This window comes from Colias philodice, chromosome 3 (genome assembly GCF_061535455.1).
Source record: "Colias philodice isolate Cphi_HAF_F1 chromosome 3, ilColPhil1 Martin Lab GWU primary, whole genome shotgun sequence".
Lineage (NCBI taxonomy): Eukaryota > Metazoa > Arthropoda > Insecta > Lepidoptera > Pieridae > Colias > Colias philodice.
Genome location: NC_143088.1, coordinates 10605690 through 10619316, shown reverse-complemented (window position 1 = coordinate 10619316; position 13627 = coordinate 10605690). Strand labels below are relative to the sequence as shown.

Sequence of the window (13627 nt, the reverse complement as noted above, 5' to 3'; positions counted from 1 at the left end):
GGAGGAAGATATACATCAAATATAATTCAGTACTGTTCTCATACATAGACCCAGAGGCGGCTCGCCCTAAGGAGCGCTGGTGCAGTGAACTCCCATAAATAATTATAATAAAATCATACTCCTTAATTTAATTATTAACATTAATTATTACTATTTAAAATCAATCGTAATCTTTAAAACTACTGTTAATACCAATGAATATATCCATCATTCCATCATCCCATACACCTGTATAATACCTACTGTATTATGTAACGCGCGAAGCGGTGCGCTCACGATTGCGCTCCAATGAAAAAAGATTTAGTACATTTCCTAATACGAAATCCAATAGGAGTGAAAGAGAGGGTTTTGCCAGAGCCCTGCGCGTGAAACAAAAGATTTTCTATGGAAAAGTAGCAAAATTCGGTGCGCCGCACCCGCAAACGTTGCCGGTTCGTTTTTACCGCCCGGCAGGACAGCGATTGCGACGTTGCCAGTTGCTACGTCTATAATATAAACAAACACTCGACTCTCGAGTCAACTTCAATGCACGCGCGCGATTCATGCAATTTTCTAATTAAAATTATAAAATACGTGTTGAAATAGCCTGTACTTATCAGTATTACTTGTGAGTGTTAAAATGAACAATAATTATAATGTGGCGTTCATTAAAAAGTGTGATAAAACGTTACAAATTCGGCTTGAATGTAAAGCTAAGGGACCGCCACGGCCTGAACTTGATCTTACGCAAAAATGTACGACAAAAACGAAAACATATACGCGTGTGTTTAAATCTGAACAATATGTAAAAAAAACCGTGGTTGTGTGGTTGTGATGAAAGCAACAACAGATATTTACGAATGTCTTGTCGCTTTAAGTTATAGATATTTTTGCACACCAAAAAGAAAGACGTATGTAGGTATTTCCTTTATAAGTAATTTTTTTGATAAATGTACTGCTTTACACCATGTATTTTCAGTGTTTTATTTCAAGTGAACACCCATAAAATTTTGTCACGAGCCGCCTCTGCATAGACCCAGGCAGAACTCAAACAAGGCTCACAACAAAAATATTAATGTTAGTGTAACACATACTTAAAACAAAAATTTTACACATCTTAAACTTAAGGCAATTCATTTCAATTATTTTATTAACTACAAGTATTTTAACCAATTGTATAACACAACACAATCGAACAGCTTTTTGTCTAGACAATATCAGAAGTAATCATTTTACCTTAAATCGAGTTCAAATAAAGTTCTATTAGAGTTCTTTTTCTTTGTAATCTAATTACCAACGTTTGGCGCAGATGGATTTTCCCACGACAAATTCTTCGGATGTCGTCCTAATCTTATTGAAATGCATTGAATAATCTATCCTCTTAATTCATTCGAATCGAATGTACCGTTTGTTATTTGGAGACAAAGGTATCTCGGGAACGTCAGAATGTTTTAGCAAAAGTTTGGAATTATTTGGAGTTCGTTAAATGTGAAATAAGATCCGGTTGGTTTGAAATCAGTTTCGTACATGTCATGTTTATTTGAATTTGATCTGAGACTTTTTAATTTCCGCCTTCGTAAATGTATTTGTCTGGTAAATGTAATATTGTTGTAATTGGAAAACATATTCATTTTATATGAAAAAAAAAATATTATAAAGCTGAAGAGTTTGTTTGTTTGAACGCACTAATCTCAGGAAATACTGGTCCAATTTGAAAAATTATTGCGGTGTTAGATAGCCCATTTCGAGGAAGGCTATCCATACTAATATTATAAATGCGAAAGTAACTCTGTCTGTCTGTCTGTTACTCAATCACGCCTAAACTACTGAACCAATTATCATGAAATTTGGTATGGAGATATTTTGATACCCGAGAAAGGACATAGGCTACTTTTTATCCCGGGAAAATGACGCAATCCCGAAAATCCCACGGAACGGGAACTATGCGGGTTTTTCTTTGACTGCGCGGTCGAAGCCGCGGGCGGAAACCTAGTAGGCTATATATCATCACGCTAAGACCAACAGTAGCGGAGCAATGCGAGTGAAACCGCGGGGAACAGCTAGTATGAAAATATAGGTGCTTTGCGAACGTTATATCCTTCTTATAGGTTTAGTGTGAAAGCTTGCATTAGAAGTTTCTCGTCTTCGTTTAGTTTTGTTTGAATAGAATGTAGTAAAAGATCGATTTACTAAGAAATCGAATCTCTTGCAAAGCACACAGCATCCAACACACCAATCTGGTTAGGTACATATTCACTCACATTTCAAGACATATCCACTAGGATACCGTATAAAATAAATCTCACTAGAAGCATTATATAAATCTCGGTACACAACAAAGTTCGGAGAATATTGAACGGAGAAAGTATTAAATATAACACCAATATTACAAGAAATATGAATATTTCTCTTCGCGTAAAATATGTAAATTTCACGAAAATAACGGAGCCTCTTATATTTGTTAGTCAAATTCTTTATCAGGGTAGCGGCACCCACGTTTCTTCAATAAGCCAACATATTTATTTTATTGAACAGGAGAAAGTATTAAGTCCTAGCTATGCCCGCGGTTTTACCCGCAGTGCTCCGCTCTTGTTAGTCTTAGGCTGATAATATTATATAGCCTATAGCCTTCCTAAATAAATGGGCTATCTAACACCAAAAGAATTTTTCTAATTGGACCAGTAGTTCCTGAGATAAGCGCGTTCAAACAAACAAACTCTTCAGCTTTATAATATAAGTATAAATGACATCAAAATAAAAATATGAACTTCACTACTAAGCGTAATAATATGTAAATTTCACAATGATAGCCCGTAATATTTGTTAGTCAAATTCTTTTAAGGGAACACCCACAGTTTCTCAATGGAACAATATTTTTATATTCTGCAACACAATAGAGCGCCCCATTTAGTCTAACATTTTACGCCTTTAATGTTCAGCATACAATATCGGAATTGGGGTATCATCCTATCCTATTGATATTATAAATGCAAAGGTTTGTGAGGATAGATAGTGTGTATGTTATTTCTTAACGAAAAACTATTAGACGGATTTGGATGAAATTTAATAATTTATGTTATAGGTCTTTTCAATAATCACAGGTCGATGTTGCTGGCCAGTGGTAGCCACTTAGTCGGAGTGACCTCTATCAAAAATATAATTTGTTTTCCATCTAATTATGCCAAGTTACACTAAAGGACAAATAGCACAAAATAATAAAATTATATGACCCGAATCCATTAGAGCCTTGTTTTACGTCAAGTTCACAGAAGAATTGATAGAAGAATACTTGATTTTCTCCGCCGTCTGCGAGGGAAACCGCGTGGCAGAACTAGTTTTTCTAAATTAATTTAGATTCATGCAAAATTGATTACTCGCTATTCCAGTGCACTTCGGTTCTGGATAACAATAGCCGCTTTGGCGGGAATAGATTGAATGTAATGTATTTCATACATTTAAACTTTGAATTCGCCAAATGGTGGGTTTGAATAAGTTGAATATGTAATTAATGCCACAGATAATATAACACTATACTAGTTATTTAGTCAATACTATGTTACGTGTATAAAGATGATACGAGTAAAACATTAGGTCAGATCAAGCTAAACATTTTCGAATTAGGTAGGTGTATTTTTTGATATAAATTTTTATTTGGAAGCGCATTTCAATCATCAAAATAAAGATGGGAATTCGAATTATTAACCACCAGTTCGGAACGCAGTATTTAAAGAGAGAATCTGGAAAAACAACGATGACGAACATATAAATATCGTTTTTAAAAGTATTAAGTATTTAAAATTTTACAAAATTTGTAATCCTGATATTTACTTTTAGAAAATCGTCTAATTATGTGGTATTATTATGTTTTTGGTTGTGTATATTTAAAGTATAAGCCCTGTCCATATCTCACATATTAAAAGTTTTAATAAAAATAAGTTATTTTTTACAATAAAAAAGTAATAAGCCCATTATTATCGATTGCTTCAATAATTACACTATATTCTTTGATAGATTCTTTTCTATAGGTCACGGTCGTAATTATATCTACGACAATTATTGTCCAATTATAATTAATAAAAATAATTGGTCTACACGATATTCAATTAAAAATTATACTTTAAAAATGTAACGTTCTATTTATAGTTTTATCCAAAAATAAAATACAAATTGATTCTGCGAACAGAATTAATTAAAGACCAACCAGCCCTTATTTTCAAGAACAACCCCTTATAAGGAAATCTTATACGAAATGTCTTTCCCTTTTCGATAAGAGGAAATTCACGCAAGCGAAGCCAGTAAAATATCTAAGCCGTATAATATGGTGCTAAAAATAACTTCTGAAAAATATAGAGTATATTTATACAATACTAGCTTTCTGCTCGCGGCTTCACCTGCTTCGTCTAAATCCTAATAAATTATATACTATAGAATCATCCTCGAGAATCACTCTATCTATTACAAAAAAAAATCATGTGTGCCGTGCACACTTGTTAGAAGTGAAACTTCTTTGGCAAGTTTTAAGATACCAAAATCGTCGCCTTACTCCATGATGATATGGTATTGCCATGACGTGATCTTGACATTTTACTCTCGACGCGCCTAAAGAAGTTTCACTTCAAAAACCCCATCTAAATCCATTGTGTAGTTTTAAAGAATTAAGCACGCATAAGGATATAGGGACAAAGAAAGCCTATACGCCGCCCCGGCTTCGCCCGTGGTACATATTTACGTTTTCTCTTCATAAGAACCATCCTCTTACTTCAAGGAATATAATAAAAAAAGAATTATCGAAATCGGTCCACCCGTTCACGCGTGATGCCGTGACCAAGGAAAACGGATTTCATCTTCTTATATATAAAAATGAATCGCAAAATGTGTTGGTAAGCGCATAACTCGAGAACGGCTGAACCGATTTCGATAATTCTTTTTTTATTATATTCCTTGAAGTACGAGGATGGTTCAAATGTAGAGAAAACGTAAACATGTACCACGGGCGAAGCCGGGGCGGACCGCTAGTTTTTATATATAAGAAGATGTGTGTGTGAGAGTGATAATTGGTATTTTCATTACAAAAGCACTTAGGTAACGAACAGTAAGGCTATACTTATCACTTAACGAATCGAATAGAAACATGTAAACATTATAGGTTTTATAGGTCTCACTCTAGGATAAAGCTTTAACTGTTGTTATTGGGTATAATTGCTTGTATGTTATTTGTTTCTGTACGCGCTTTTCAGAGCTGCGCGTGTGGATGTCTTGAATTAAATTGAATTCTTGACTTTTCAGTGAATTCAATAAATGGTGAGAATGAATTTTTTCAGAAGGTTTTGAAGGTTTTCGAATGAATTGAATATATACATCATTTTATGTTTATCAACTGTAATATAAATAAACGAAAGGGGGTTATATGAGATGAAGCATTTACAATTGATTTTGAATTTAAAAAAAACCGGCCAAGTGCGAGTCGGGCTCGCGCACAAAGGGTTCCGTAGCAGCAAATATAATAAATTACAGTTAAATCAACCTATCTCAAAAACTATAAGAGATACTTTGATCAAACCAAAAATCGTTGAAAGAGTTAATTAGCATGCATCACCTCTATTTTTTTTAGAATTTTATACCCCGTAGTTATAAAAATAGAGGGGGGGGGACATACTTTTTACGACTTTGAGAGCTGATATCTCAAAAACCGTTCACTTTAAGAAAAATGTTTTTTAGAAAACTTTATATCATTTTAAAAGACCTTTCCATTGATACCCCACACGGGTATGTACATCGAAAAAAAAAATTTCATCCCTCAGTTACATGTATGGGGGGCCCCACCCCCAATTCTTTTTTTTACTATTTAGTGTCATATTTTTGTAGCGGTTCATACAACACATATTCCCATCAAATTTCATCACTGTAGTACTTATAGTTTCCGAGTAAATCGGCTGTGACAGACGGACAGACGGACAGACGGACAGACGGACATGACGAAACTATAAGGGTTCCGTTTTTGCCATTTTGGCTACGGAACCCTAAAAATGCATTAGGTACTATATTAAATGTAACAATATGAGGTAATTTACATGTCGTGTAAGATACAAAAATCATTATTTCCAAGGATAGAGGTAAAAAGCTGGTAATGTTAACGTTTAATATGTCAAGGAGAGAGTTTTTTTTTATGTCAGAGCAAGCAAAGGGGCAGGTGGGCCACCTGATGGTAAGTGGTCACCACCGCCCATAAACACTTGCAACAAGTTTTTTTAAAGTAAGGATTTCACTGTAACTGGTTGTGAGAAAATGCATTTATTATAAACAAACATTTCGATATCTTTAAGGTTTATGCGTAATTTGTGAACTGTCATCTGTCAAAATACTACTTAACCTTCTTACATAAAAGTAAAAAGAAAGCAGGAATGCTAGGAGTAAAGAAAGAATATTCTTGAGTAACGTCCTGGGTGTAGCCGGGCTGATCGACTAGTTTTGTAAGTATTTTAATTAAGTTAAGTTAATGTAAATTCATTAAATTAAATTTACAGCCACATTATTATCCCACATTGTACATCATTTAGTTAAATAAGCCTTTATTATATAATTCTGTGAAACAATGTTTTCCGAATCTATATAATTATATAAAACTCAAAGGTGACTGATATAGTGATCTATCAACGCACAGCCCAAACCACTGGACGTATCGGGCTGAAATTTGGCATGCAGGTAGATGTCATAACGTAGGTGTCCCCTAAGAAAGTATTTTAGAAAATTCATCCCCCAAGGGGATCAAATAGGGGATGAAAGTTTGTACCATGAAAATTTATCTTTTCCACGCAGGCGAAGCTGCGGGCAACAGCTAGTCTATCATAAAGTATAATGTTCAAACATTAATCAATAATGGTTCTGATGGTATCATTGAATGGAGAGACGAACATGTCAATCAATATAAAATTGCCAGCGATCTGTCTGTATGGAATATGGGATTAACGTCAATCATAACTACTTTTTGGAATTAACTGGGCTTTTTACAGCGGTTTTACAGGAGTTAAACTGGTTTTGCAATCCTTGTTGATAATTAAGTCGTTGAATATTTAATATTTAGTTTCATTGCATTACAATCTTTTGCAAACGAGTTATTTAAAGTTATTTTAAGGATAGTAATTGACATAAAGAAGCGGGTTCGAATCCCTGAAATAGATACCTACACAGTGCTTTCTGAAAAAGAAAAATATTGAAAATCTACAATACAATCTACCGAAAACGTTTTAACTAGTAGTTCAGAAGTCGGTGTTTTGTATAATAAATAATGATAGAGTCAAATTAAATCCGTTTAAAAAATATTAATAATTATGTTCAGATATTCACACTATATAACTAATTCATACCTTTATGAAATAAAAAAAAATCTATAAAAAACATCCTGTGCTTGAAATGTATTAGTAGAAAAAGAAAATATTTCACTACACAACTCATATTAATTATTGATAAATAATGCTCTTTTTTCTTTCTAAATAACAATTTCTATTACGTCTCTACTCTCCCATGATTACGTGCATTACCCTAATTTCGTAGCAAATTGGAATCGCAATCTACTTACTATTATTTAATAATGTTATTTATTGTTATTAGTTTATTCTGTTCTATTATTCATAGAAATCTTCTGATCATTTCAACTCAACTAATATTGTTACTAATCTTATATGAATTTCGTAGATCTGAAAGCTGTTTTAAAATAACTAACTAACTTCAACCCATAGTTTACTTTGCTTGGTAAATCATTCAAAAATCCTTTATTATGTACCTAATCGTAAAAAAACATGTTATTTCTAATTATTCAGTAATTTTCTATAGACAAATCATTAGGAATTAAGACATAAATTATTTATCCTGTGTTTAAGACATATATATTGAAGGAAACTTTTTAATATACTAAAAGATAAAAAGATAATAAAGCTAAACGTACTCACGGTATATTTAACTTAAGCAATACAATAAAACCGTTATATAGCGCTAAAGCTGTGCAGTTACAACGTAAGTGACTTTATTAAATGTACAGAAGTTAATATACGTCTTATTTGAATAATTATATTGTGCATTTATTCTTAATATAATGTGTATCTTTTCATATTATAGTCTTGTACTAAAATTTTCGGATAGAATTCAGCAGTTTTGATCGTAGTTTAAGCTGAACCTAAAATAAAATTATCAAGATGAAGACTTCGTTGTAAGGGTTAAAATTGTTTGACGAAAATATGAATAATTTTATCAGTCTCATAAATAAAATTCTGAACTCTTAAAAAATTGTGTTTATTAATTATTAAACATAAAAATGTGTCAAGAAAATATGTGCAATTTTAAAGCTCTACATTATTCCATTAGACGTAGATATTAACCAAAACATTAAAATAGACATCAAAAACCATTTACCTCCGCGCTATCCAATCTGTTCCAACATCCACACTCAAAGTTTATGTTCTTGCAATAAACTTAACAGCGACGTTTCGTCTTTACCACTCACACATATTCATATAACGGCGCGAATTTAATTTCCAATAAAACTTTATTATTCAGAGCTTTTTACCGCATGAGCATACGTCCGTCATCCACGGCGGTTGCCGCCGACTGATGTTCAAAACGCACCTGTTGCCTCACACACTGAAATCAGTTGAATTTCAGCAGCGACTCTTCAGCTAGTGCACGAATCCATGGCTGCTTTTACACGAGAAGTTATTAGGAAAGTCGTGGTTCAACGCGCAATGTATTGCAATGCTACGTGGTTGAAAATGTTCATTCTCAATATAAATTCAGGGCTGTAGTTTCAAGACGACCCTTAAAAATTAATTGAAGTTTTACCGACAGTAGTAATACATCTATTTTTATTTTTTCCCATTAACGATTTCACCGCTGTCGCCTGCCTTGCTGTTAATGGAAAATCGGGACTCGTAGCGTACCTAATAAGCGAAGAGCACTTGTCGTAAAATTATTTTGATATTTTTGTAGAAAATTCGAAATATAGCAGGATTTATTGTGAAAGGAGTGGGGTTTTAAAGCAACGAAAATGTGAAATTAAATTAGTTTGAGAATTACTTTGAGATGTATTATTTATAGTTTATATGTGGAATTTTGAGACTCAAGGACAGCGCTAGCCGCTGGGATAATTATTTGGACCTTTCATTTCCATGTGGTATAAAGTATATCGGTTGCAGAGCTTAACCGACCATCAGTGCGTACGTCAGTCGCGCTTGTCATATGTATGGAAATACGCGTGCGTATAGTCGGTCTAGCTATGAATGGTTTTATGAATTTCCATACATATGACAAGCGCGACTGACGTACGCACTGATGGTCGGTGAAGCTCTGCAACCGGCCTGACAAGCGCGACTGCAGTACGCACTGATGGTCGGTGAAGCTTCACCGCAGAGCTCTGCAACCGGCCGAGTTGACATAATTTTTATAAAACATGATGCTTTAATATAAGGAGTGATTTAGAAATAAGATTAGGTATACATGTAAATTGTATAGGCAGTAGACATAAATATATAATATATAGAACCTACTGCCGGATTAATTCTTCGTAGATAGTTACCAAAAAAATTAGGAAGCCCAAATAAACAATCTAAATATAATAAATTGTTGTATGTGATAAATTCTTTATTATCCCAATACAATGTAACCAGAACATTTTCATTATAAACAATATAAGTCCCAATCCGACAGCGACTCTCTCTGGATTCCCGTATGACGAGGGTAAGGGATTTTTCCACGAACTGTCGCCTAAGCTTAGCTTATTAAATGGTGTATTGTGTCAATTGGGATTTATTGCATTTAATAATAATTAGAATACAATAGAGAAAAGAATTAAAATAAATGTTATGAATTTCCACGATTTATGTTTTATATTTTCTTATATTTTATGGAGGCAGTGTTGTAACCATTATAAAAAATGCATTTTGCGGGTGATACATGCCATAATATAATAAAAATGCATATAAATTACACAATAAAATACAAATTGAAATAATATATTTATAATTTAAAGGACAAAAATACTATACTTTACAATACGCTAGTGATTTAGTATGGATAGTGCTACGTTTTCGTAGCAATTCAAATCCTACACTTTTATCTGTGATATTATGTTATTTCTAGCAAAAAGTAATGGTGGTCATAATTCATATTTTAAATGGTTTGAAGAATACCTCTTATATACGAATTACTTAAACATAAGTCATACGACAGGAAAATGAACGATTATTATCTATAAGGGAAGTCCCATGTCCCCAAGTGGGGTAAGGGGCAGATGCATTATGCATACATCTGTTTTACTGATCGATTTTATTTAGGGACAAGTAGGTGATCAGCCTTCTGTGTCCTACCAGACCGAGACATTTTTTTTTCTTCGTCTCCACCGGGAATCGAACCCAGGACCCCTCGGTCCTACGCTCACGCGTCAACCACTGTACCAAGGAAGCGGTCATTAGTATCTACAGTGCTATTAATAATAACAACTGTCCTATACACAATATAACTCAAATAATATACTCGCATTAAAAACTTAGTACATTTTCTATGCCAATTATCTAATGCGGTCTCTTTCAAACCATGTCAGACGTTCCTTTCATATATGCTATAACTGGGTCCTATTCCGATGAAATTGCTTCTATCTTTATAATATTTTATATCAGTACCTATTTGATCGGTTTAATAACATGAAACTATTTATTTTAGGCTCAAAATACTGCTATTTTTTGTAATTTTAATGATGAGTAATATCATTTTTTAAGGCCATTTTTCTATCAGAAATATAAATTATAAATCTTCTTTAGAATATATCATTACAAAAAAATTGGTTGTCTTTAAAGTCGGTTTACTGACGATAGTTGAACGTGACAACGTCCGATTGTGCTTCTTTGTCGCTCGTTCCGCGCTCAAGCTCGCACTGGAACGCCTCAGCGCGCATGAGTCATGTTTTTTCGTGCGTGCAGCTGGCTCTATCGAATTATAAGACGTTGTCACGTCAAAAAAATCCTTTTAGACGATTGTAAAATAACAAAAATAATGGGGAAAAACAAAGAAAATAAAGTGGATTAAAATATTTTTTTAAGAATACTTTGTGAGAGAAATTTGAGCCATCGAAAAAAACAGGATTCATATTGTGATGGGAAAATCTTTGGATTTTCCTTTAATTTATTCGTCTATTCAATTTAAAATCGTATTACAATACATATAAAGCGTATTTTACTACTATCGTTTGTCTTTATAGACGGTTACTGCTTCGGGTCGTTAAATGAAACTATGTTCTAGATTGAACCGATTTAATAGTTTGGGTTATGTTAGATATTACAATATAACGACTTGTACGATAATTACTAAAATGTCAAATAGTAGAAAATTGTAAAATAAGACGTATGTGTCTCTTGACTAAAAGTGCATTGTATACCTAATCTTTTTGTATCTACAGAAAATAATTCGATACTGCAAAAAACATTTAAGACATTAGAGAATTACAATAATTGCTCTAATAATTTAATTATTTTTTTTCAACACAATATTTCAAGTCTGTTCAAGAAATTTTATTGCATCCAATTTACTGTGGTATATTTAATGAGTATTTTAAACAATATTTATCTTAGGGCTGATTTTTCAATCCTTGGTTAAAACTTATTCATCGAATAACGTATTAAACTACCATTTCGAAAACGTATTCGAATTGTCCGTATTTGACAGTTTACAGGTGACATTTTAAAATGTTCGTGTAATACTTTATTGGACGGATAAATTTTAACCAAGGATTGAAAAATCGGCCCTTAAACTACTTAATAATTAAAAACGTATTTAAACTAGATATTCTAGATAGAATTATAAATTCATTTATTTCTCTACAATACTTGTGGAACCAGCTAAGTGCAGTTGGTTGTTCCTAGAAGTTTCAAGACGCGGTATTAATTTTAATTGAACTTAAGTATTCCCTAACATCTTCATAATACATGTAACAAGAACAAAGTAACTATTATTTTATAGTGTTTGATTTTACACGAGTATTATACATTTAGAAATTAAAGATTTTTCATTACTAGCTGCTGCGCGTGGTTTCACCCCGTAGCTCCACTCCTGTTGGCCTTAGAGTGATGTTATATAGCCTATAACCTTCCTCGATAAATGGGCTATCTAACACTGAAAGAATTTTTTAAATCGGACCATTAGTTCCCGAGATTAGCGCGTTCAAACAAACAAAGAAACAAACTCTTCAGCTTTATAATATTAGTATAGATATTATTTCGTTTCGCACACTTTGCAGCGATAAAAATTTTTAATTTCTAAACAAAGTAACTATAGAAGAAAAGTTTCGATACCTACTATATAATTTTTTCGTTTAAACTGCTCTGTTTATAAAAATAATAGCAAAGCTTTAAGCAGAAGGAATATTACAAGTATTATTGTCTCAAGCAGAATCGCAGGAAGTTTCTTGGCGACACAAATTTAGGGCAAGAAAACAAAGCAATGACCCGAAAAGAATAAAATCGGATAAACATTTACATTTTTACGAGTGTTTGTCGATTGTTTTAAATATTTATTTTCAGAAGATATGAAATACAAGTTTATTTTCAGAAAATTTATGTGTTTTTGAAAAAAAAATACAATTTTAAGATTAAATTAAGCTAGTTAATATGGTAGAGGTGTTCAATAATTATTTAAAATTGTACTAAACACAATAGAAGCACTTAGTGAAAAATAATACATTTACTTAAGTTTTCCATTAATTAGACGAGACTTAAACAATTACATTTTTTCATATAATAACAAAACAAATAAACAGTAAACTAACTAACAAATATAACAATATTAAGCAAATACACAATAATATATGTAACATTTTCATATTTACGACGTACAGATACGACTTAGTCCCAAAAACGACATGCCTCCATGATTTTACCTATGGGATTAATTTTCAAATTGGATCGCGTCGGGTCCCCTTTCACTGGCTGATAAGTGCGAAATCAATTTTTCATCCCACCTAACTAAAGTACCTTATTCCTTAAGACATTAAGTTCAAACTCCTACAACTCGCTTTGACGTGAGATTTTAATCTCAACTTTTGAACGCCGCCACTCATTTCGAATACGGCTTTAATTTTGACGGGATTAACCTGATAGTTTAACCTTGAAAATTGTGAAATTTTTTAAATGTATTGTTATTTATTATGTGAAAATATTCTATACTTACTTTTTCCTTTCCTTTTAAAAATAATAATCATTAATACGTAAATAGTAATCAAATCTCATCGACTCTATAATAGGTGCGCTCATTTAAAAAAGAGCGTGTGTGCTGAGCACAAGTGTCAGAAGTGAAACTTCTTTGACGCGTATTGTCATGAGGCGATCTTGAATTTTACTCTCAACGCACCTAAAGAAGTTTCGCTTCAAAAATATTATGCAAACAAAGTCCAAGTTTTTTTTAAAAAGATAGAGCCGAAATTGAAAACACGTACTAGAATAAACCCTTTCTATATAAAATAAGTGCTTTTCCGTTGATTTATTAAGGATACTTGATTAATTACGATTAATGTAATGACTGTATAAATTGAAGCGATGGATAAGAAAGTGTTAAATAAGATATCGCTATTTATAGAGAGGTTTACGCCGACGCAAAATAAATGTGTGGGTTT

At 32.7% G+C, this 13627-nt stretch overlaps 1 protein-coding gene across 1 annotated transcript in view; it reads right to left on the bottom strand.

Moving 5' to 3' along the window:
- Positions 1–8494, bottom strand: part of 5-HT2B (5-hydroxytryptamine receptor 2B) — a 90627-nt gene extending 82133 nt beyond the window's left edge. The window contains exon 1 of the mRNA XM_089714813.1: positions 8386–8494. The gene's annotated coding sequence lies outside the window, so the exon portion shown is untranslated. The remainder of the gene's footprint in view (positions 1–8385) is intronic.
- Between the last annotated feature and the right edge of the window lie 5133 nt (positions 8495–13627).